A 9,108-nucleotide genomic window follows, 5' to 3' on the forward strand; every position below is an offset into this window, starting at 1 on the left:
GAATTTAAAAAAAATCCCCCCCCCCCGTGTTATTGTGATTATAATAACCTATAGGCTATAGGTTGAATCTAAATGTTTGGTTTAGTTTATGAAGTGTTGCTACAGCATAATACTGTGTGTTTGTTATTTATGGGGGGAATCAAGGGGGGGGGGGGGGGTCCAGTGGCCTCCCCAGGAGAAAATTGCCAGGGCCGAATTTTGTTCCCAGTCCGACACTGTTCTGAGCTAACACTGTGTCCATAATGATGTCCCTGATGTCCATCATCAAAAGCCATGACAAAACGGGGCCCATAGTTTACATACACGTTTAAAATGGAAAAGAAAACCACTTCACCCCAAATTCATAGAATACTAATTCTGACATGTTAATTTAAATTACTTTTACCCAGGGTCTACAGTCCTTAGCATTCTGTCTGAATAAGAATTCTGCATAAGCATTCTGATGATACTCCTGTAAAAAGTAAACATCTAAAATGCAGTCTGTCTTTTTGAGTGTATTTCCTTTATTTCCCTTTACCCAGTGAATAAGATCTGTTTTTACAGTTAGGTTTGGCTTATCCATCATACAGAAGGTCTTTCCTTTAAAAACCTTATTTTATGAAGCTTTGGCAGACCCTTTTTGTATCTTTCAACTCACTTTACCTTGCAAAAGTGGATGCTTCAAGAGGGGCCAATCCAAAAAAATGTCCAACTTTTGTGAAACCCAGACATAGAACTGAAAGAGTGGCCGTGAGTTGGAAGAGGCATTTGCACAAAAACTTCTCTTGCTTTGTGCAGCCCTGTTTGTGGGAGGATTACATTTTTTAAAAGTGTTAAAAAAGTACCAACCACACAACACCACACCACAACACACAACACAACAGATTTGAGACAGAGTTGCATTATTTTTTCAGTGATAATTGTATTAGCCCACCCAAATGGTAAACAAAAACACAGTATCATTAAAAGTCCACATCCTTCCCCATGAAATAATCACTACAGTAGTCAGAGAACACACTAATGATGCCCTTACACCTGAGAGAAAAGAGAGGTTTCAGTAAGGGGAAAGCAGGTGGTTAGCTAAAGAGGAGAAGTGGAGTGGAGAACTCTATTGATCTCCCCTTTTAAAATACTGCAGAGAGCATCAGCATGCCCACCGCTTAGACAATAATCCCCCCTCTGCCTTCCTCACCACCACCGACCACATTACCAATCTTATCCAGCCCCGCAGACTCAGGCCCACTGGAATAGTTATGGAGACTTTTTAAATCACTTTTATGACACGAGATTTATACTCTTCACTTTTATTTAACCAACTCCCTCACCTTTTAACTCTCTTCTTATGCTCCTCCTACTTCTCTTCGGTAGTTCACCATTGTTCTCCTGACGTTCCCAAGTGTCCACACCCCTCTTACTTGCTTCCTGATCTCCATCCCTCCTCACTCTCGTGGGATGGAGGAATGTTTCTGTCATGACTGCTCTGGAGGTGTCAGTCAGGGAGAGGTGAACTTGGCATGATGGGACCAGCTGAACCACAGCACATGTATGTGAGCCTCCATTATCTGTCACTCTCTTGGCTTCCCAGCTGTCTGGCCTATCACAGCTCAGAATCACTGCAGGGCTCCTACTGACAGCCAACAGAAGGGTGTCGACAGTTATATTACTCCACAGAAAGACAGAAAAGACTCACTTTCTGTAGGCCTTCTGAATAGCTTTTTTGTTATCCTTTGCAGCAAGCAATCTTCTACCGCAATGTGAAGAGGAATAACCATTTGTCTGTTCTGTATGTGTTTTCAGTAATGGAGTCTTCTTGAAGAGGAGGACATTTTCACTAAAGGTTAGATATGCTTGAAAGACAAGATGTACTGCAATTCAGAGAGACTGCTCATTTCATTTAAAACGTATTCTTTCCATCTCAGGACATACAGTATACTATTATAGATATATACATCATAGTCATTATGATGTTGTTGATGATTAGATCATTAGTTCATGTCAACAGAACTGATGAAGACTATCCAGACATGTCCTAACATGTTTAATGACTAATACAATCCAGATTTCACCTTCAAGGAGATATGGCAGGAGAGTCAGAGCTAACTGAATTGTTAAGTTTTACCATAACATGGATTTTTAAAAAACACCCCGGGCAAATTAGTAGTAGGTCAGACACAGGGGCGGAGTGGGGCACTAAAATCCACCGGGAAAATTCCCCCCCCCCCCACCCCCACCCCAAACACGCACACACATCAATAGCACAAACAAAATATGTCAATTTAAAATACTAATAGGCTACGTATGGTTACATTTGGAGAAAGGAACCGGATAGCGCTAGTAATGCAATACAACAAGCCAATCAACCACAAACCAGGCACTTTCAATAAATGTGTAAGGAACTATAGATATTTAAGTGCAGTATAAAAACAGCTTTGTGTGGATGGAAATTTCAAGCATCATGCAAGGACATGTATCTGGGAATCATAGCACTCCAATAGTTTCCCTGTATAAATGTAAAAAAGGAAGTAGGCCTAGCCTACAGACAATGCCAACCTAATAACACAGGTAATTAAATAATTGGAAAACCAGGCACTTTGAGGTTTGTAGAGAACTATTAAAGTAGGCCTATATAGGCTTACATATAGACAGTTCCAACGAGTTCCACAAACCATTTATCAGCCTGAGTGGCCCACTAATTAGTCATTAGGCTAGGCCTATATCAACATAAGACTAGCTTGTGCTAGTTTCCGCCTAGCAATAACGTCAATTCTTTAGCTCCACTAACCTTTCTCTCTGCCTTCCATCCATGTAACAGCAAGCAACCACGCAAATCCGTAGACTGTCAAAAATCCTGTAGTTTTCCTCGAACTTGATCGCTTGTAGGGTCATGCCAGGGGCGCCTGCAGGAATTAATGCTATGGTATGCACACCCAAAGCATTAATTAGCAAAAATTAGCAAAAATCACTCGTGAACAATACTTGTCCGTTTTAGGTCCGTACATTGGTCAGTCAGCAAAAAAGTAGCCTACATAGCATAACAACATCCACATGCAATAATACAACGACATCTACAATGACCTATTCATTTGGACAACTTGATACAGCCCTATACAGGCTAAAGTTACCTTTAGTTTTGTTCTAGCGTAACGTGACGCCTGACAAGCACACCAAATGCCTACCTTGTTCTTGTCCATCTGGAATAACTCCTAGCGTTGCTGCCTCCATCCTTTCTGTTTTCGTTGTTTAAAACTTGTGATATCCATGATGAGTATTGAGTTTGTGAATTAGCTCAACATTGTGTGCTGATAACCATATATAGATAGCCGAGTAAAAGAAAACAACAAGTAGCCTATTGCGTGCCTGCGTGCGTATTCTCTCTCCTGCTCAAACAAAATGTGTGCATGTTAATTTTGATAACGTGTTCACTAACTTTACGTAATAGAAAATGGTAAATAGCCTGATGGTATGCAGCTAATGGAATACTGTGCATAGTTGGGAAGGTATAGTAGGCCAATTTGGTGTGAATACACACACACACAAGGGAAATTTTCTCTCACTGTTGAGTAGCCTGATGGTACGCACAGTGCGTACGGACGTACACCTGCAGGCACGCCTGGGTCATGCCATTAGACGAGGGGGCCGCTCATTTATCCCCCTACATTTCTGTAAATAGACTTGACTTGACCTGCAATCGGTTCATTGGATAAACCAGAAACACATCCCTCAGTCCCAAGAGGCTTTGCTCCATTCTAGCCGTTAATTTAAGAACAAACAAACAAATTAAATTGTCATTTTTTTTACTTGTGACCATGAAAGTTGTGTAACGCCTGAATAAGACAAAAATGAATTAAGATTAAAAAAAATGAAGGCTAGCCTACACAAAAATCAGCATGGGAGAGATGAGTGTGCAGGGTAACCATGAATGACCTATAGACAGTGAGTGAGTGGTATAAATGTAGCAGGATTAAGTGGTGTAGTGCCCACTTCTCATTTGAGCTCCGATTGCTGCATTGTGAATGGCTCTCTGTAACGAGATGTGAGCCAACCACTATCGGTGCGCCTCGTTGTTGCCTCCCTGACATTCGTTGTTGCCGCAGGTATGATTGAGCTCCCAGTGTTTCTTTTAGGCTACTAAATTGCTGCTTACACCTAGTGCTTCCTCTTTATAGAATCCCTTGTGTTGGACTTTCCCTTGCCAAGCGTGCATCATAGATACGGTGGTACGTTATCCATTTCACAATTTCTAGGGAAACTTTCAGTAGGCTATGTCATTTAGCTTTGTAAACAGATGTTTTGGGGTTTTAGGAATTCACGCCAGTCACGCTGGGCTCCGTGAAGTAAGACCTCGCTTGAACGGTATGTTGCCTTCACTGGCACTGATTTTATTTCTCTCTGAAGTTATGGAGTTTTAATCAAGTATTTTATGTGTAGCAGGGATGGCCAATTAATCCTGGTGCCAAGGAAATTACACACAAAAAATCAAGTATGACTTAATTTCTTGAAGCAGTCGCCTTAAAAAAATAACTATTATGTTTTTCCCCAAATAAATCAACTACATTTGCGAGAAAAATATTCAGAGAAAATGTTCCCTAAAAGAATTGTGGGAAGTTGCACAATTTCTCGCTGATAAATGTGCAGCCTTTTCCTCAAATATTTTGAACATCTGAAAAACGTCCTTCAGTTGAGATTTTGAAAAGAATGCCTCGAAGACGGACGCCATTGAAGTTCAGCATGGAATAGTAAAAGGTAAAGTATTTTGTTCCTGCTACACTGAAAAAAATGACATGCAAGAATTACTTAATTTTATTTAGGTAACCATTTGCACTCAATTTAATTTAGCTACATCCAGCCATATAGATTTAGTTGAATTTGCTTAATATTTTCTTGCAATTAAAGCTAAACTAAATTGAGTAGTTACAACTAAATCAAGCCAAGCAAACTCCAATCAAATATTTTGAGTAAAAATTAGTATTAGGTAACCATTTGCACACAATTTAATTTAGCTACATCCAGCCATATAGATTTAGTTGAATTTGCTTAATATTCTCTAATGCAAGAATTACTTAATTTTTTTTAGGTAACCATTTGCACTCAATTTAATTTAGCTACATCCAGCCATATAGATTTAGTTGAATTTGCTTAATATTCTCTAATGCAAGAATTACTTAATTTTTTTTAGGTAACCATTTGCACTCAATTTAATTTAGCTACATCCAGCCATATAGATTTAGTTGAATTTGCTTAGTATTTGTATATAATTTCATTGGTAAAAATTAAGTTAAACTTCAAATTCAGGTTAAATAGTATTAACTTAAATCTCAAACAGAAATGGTATAACTGTCTTTATTAAAACAAATGTTCAACATAGAAACACACATATGAAAACACATTGTGACCCTTTGCTCTAAAAAATAATAATTTTCCCGCTCTCAAACCAAAGCAAAAGCAAAGGCAGTAGTGCCAAAGAGAGAGAGTGTGTGCACCAAAAGAGAAAGAAAGATTCAATAAATGGTTGTGAACCTTTGACCAAAGCCAAACACCTTACCAGTGAGAGATTGTGTGTGTGTGTGCGTGCGTGCGTGTGTAAGTAAATGTGCCGAGATAGAATGACAGAAAGACAGTGAGAAAGAAAGAAAGGTTCAAAACCATTTATTGAATCTTTCAAATCAAGTCAATCATGACTGTGTGTGTGTGTAAAAGTGTGCCGAGAGAGAGAGGACGAACAATAAAGACAGAGAGAGAAAGAGAGAGACAGCAGGGAAGAGAAAGAAGAGGCCCACTTGCCCATCTAATGATTTGGTTCTTAAGATTGAGAACCTTGGGTAGGAGCTTATCACCATCCATCTGAATGACAACTTTTTGCATGAATTTGTAATAGTATTGAAGAGTTCAACATTGATTCAATGTGTATATGACCCCTAGCTTCACCAAAGTCCTTTTAGGCAAGTCCCTGCACTCGGCAGCCATAATGCAATGCTTTTTTGGCACTCATCGGGCATCCTATTTGGCAGAAATGCGCGTGCGCAAGGCTTCACGACACCAACCTTACTCCAGCACCGAGTTCACAACACATGATTGGAGGATTTTTTGAGTGCTGTGTCTCCTCATTAGAAAGTCTCTGGCTTCACTGCACAGCCTTGTGCAACAGACCAAGGTTCCTCCAAAATGATGCCTCCATCCACAACGATGCCGATGTCCTCATGTTCCAAGGGGTGGTTTTCTCTTGACACCTCCTTGCCATGGATATCCTGTACAAAATTTAAAAAGCTGCTTTAGGTTGACGCTTGAGAAAAGGTACGAGCTGGGAGCTGGCTTAAAGGTTTTTGGCTTAAAAATTGGCATAAAAATGCAATTTTTATTGCAATTTCAACATGCCCTTGGTTAGTGTTACTTACCATGTACATGTATGAGAGAATCATCATCTTCACCAAAATAAAGGCACGGGGTCTTGATGGCTGCCTCCCTCCTCAGATGTACAGTCTCTGTCTGTTCAGATACAATCAATACTCTAAATAATAATAACCTCTATTTATAAAGCACTTTTAATACGGAAGATTCAGTTCAGAGTGCTTTGCAACAGATAACAGGCATTTGGCAAGCATTTCTTTCCCCTGTATTGGTTGAAACACACCCCATAATCACGTCCCAACGAAGCAGCGCCAGACTTAAATTCTGACAGGAATTGAGTATAACGACATCAGGCTAATAAGTGAGTGTACCAGTTGGGGAAGGAACAATGTGAGCAACGGGAAAATGAGTGAGTGGGTAAATGTATGACGACTCATGTAGACGTATCAACCCTGAGGAGTCCAGTTATAGTTAGACACAAAATTATAATGCCTCTATCTGTCGCTATGTTGTAATAAGGAACATAAGAGCAATGTGTGAGTAGGGTGACTATAAGTGATGGCAGTTGCAAATAGCAGAAACAGATCCAATGTGATCATTGTATGTAATATGTAAGAGAAGTAAACAAAAATAGTAATACAAACTTACACCTTGCAAAATCCTCAAATGTTTGGTCATTTTATGTCCTTTAAACCTTCTTCTGGAACTTATGACCTTCTTCTGGAAAACGGCGGTCACTGGACATCCAAGGTTACGCATCTTTGACCTGTAGCTTGCCTGAATACCCAAGCATCACAGGCATTTCCTGATCCAGTCATCAAGCAAGGACATTTCTCAATACCTGTAACCAGGGCCTGAAGTTAACTTTTTTGGCCCCCAGCCACTGTGGCAGATGAATTTTGAAATCCACCTGCCACAGTGGTTTTTTACCAGCCAAAATTATTTTGTGCCCAAAATAAAGGTGAACGACTCAGAAAATGCATAAGAATGGTTCTTGAACTTGTACAGAATACAAATTACAGTACTCAAGTAAAAGTAAAAAAGTACTTTGTTAATAAATTACTCAAGTAGGCCTAACAAGTTACTTTTTTCTAGGCCTACATTTTTATATTTTTGATGGACCTTTAAAGGGATACAAAAGTATCCTTTATGCCTATTTGCTTTTCTCCTCCTCTGTTGGCTAATCATATAGTCAAACATATTTTAAAAGCCCAATTCAAATATATTTTATTTAATATACTTTGTCATACCCAGAATAAGCATTACGTGGCTATGGATTGAAAAGCAGTCTTCCAATACATTGCAGCTGATTCTCCTGCTTTGCATTGCTAGAAGTCTGGTTATAACTTCACCATGGTTATGGTTATGGTTATGGATTTAGCAGACGCCTTTGTCCAAAGCGACACATAAATACAAAACAACATAATAATATTTAAAATTTAACAGGGAACAGCTTAAAATGTAGGTCAAATATAGTAAGGAGAATAGTTGTAGTACACAATAATATCAATTCAATCAATAGCCTAATAAAAAAAGCAATGTAAAAAAGGGGAAAGGCAATAATAAAACAATAATGTCAAGGAATACCATACAGACAATGTAACCTAAAAACAATGGCTATATTATGGGTAGACCTATATTTAGGCTATAATAGGCTAGGCATATCCACTCGGGCAGAGTAACAGAGCAGGCTATCTGTTTTCTCAGCCGACCGTCTCATGTCATGTCCTGCAACATTGAGGCTACATAAATGAATGCTAGGCTTTTTCTAACTTGTATGCTCGATTTCCAGTGCATTTGCTTTGCTTGTAAATTAAGTTGTAGGCCTACTTTCCTTGTCCAATGTGATTGTTGAACGATGCTGGCCAGAAATTAATATATGTGGAAGTTTTCGTGTCATGTCATACCTCTAGTCTCGTTGGCACTCTGGCAGCCTCACAAGATGCAGCAACTGGCAGGACGTCATTGCGTTAACTGAGTTGTTAGCTATATAGAACATCTACTGTACTTGTAGTAGGCTACATAGGCCAGCCATTACTTTTATAATCACGGGGAAACGTAGCAATGCTTTCTGAAGCCCTGTTTCTTTTCTCCCACGCCGTTGTGTACTGGGGGAGAGGTGCTCTTTTCTCCCTTGAGATACTTTCTCCAATAATAAACTTGTTCTCGTAACGAAAGACAATTGAAAATGTAGCGGAGTAAAGAGTACATTTCCTACGGCAATCCCGACAGTGCATCTCCTTGCTCAGTGCACAGTCTTATTGGCTACCCGCCAACGTGGCAGGTAGATTGACAGTTTCACCCGCTAATCACAAAAGTTACCCGCATTTGGCGTGTGGGCGGGTGCCAATTTCATGCCCTGCCTGTAACTAAAGAGGATAGAAACACATTTATAATATAAATATAAAGTATAAATTTATGAAATATACTTATTTAATACATACACAAATGGTACTAGTTAATCAAACGATTTTGACACTTCATTTAATTGACATTTGACACATTATCTTACAATCTACCAACAATAGCTACACAGCCCTGCTTGTTGGTCTGACTGTCCCCTTGAAGGGAAAACATTTCGAATTTCAACACCATGGAACAAATAAAATGTTCAAGCAATATCTGCTTAACAGGTGCGTAGCATCAGCCTGTCCAGATCTTGCACTGCTGTTGAGTTTGAGAAATGCCACCACCACCACCATGCATATTCAGCGCTGGCGATGACATTATTGAGAAAATAGTGGTACTCCATTACTGACAGAATAAATAAACACGTTTCTAAAC

The 9,108-nt window shown here is 39.4% G+C and overlaps 1 long non-coding RNA gene across 1 annotated transcript; it reads right to left on the minus strand.

Moving 5' to 3' along the window:
- Window positions 1-5,710: 5,710 nt before the first annotated feature.
- Window positions 5,711-7,166, minus strand: LOC143121102 (uncharacterized). Its single transcript, XR_012986407.1, has 3 exons — window positions 6,973-7,166; window positions 6,372-6,462; window positions 5,711-6,224 (listed from the first exon to the last, which is right to left on the minus strand). It is a non-coding gene; the product is annotated as an uncharacterized LOC143121102 (long non-coding RNA).
- Window positions 7,167-9,108: the final 1,942 nt, after the last annotated feature.

Source organism: Alosa pseudoharengus, unplaced genomic scaffold (assembly GCF_046254945.1).
Source record: "Alosa pseudoharengus isolate Yale_2024_CS ecotype anadromous, Long Island Sound unplaced genomic scaffold, YU_APseudo_1.1 YU_APseudo_1.1_scf_13, whole genome shotgun sequence".
NCBI lineage: Eukaryota > Metazoa > Chordata > Actinopteri > Clupeiformes > Clupeidae > Alosa > Alosa pseudoharengus.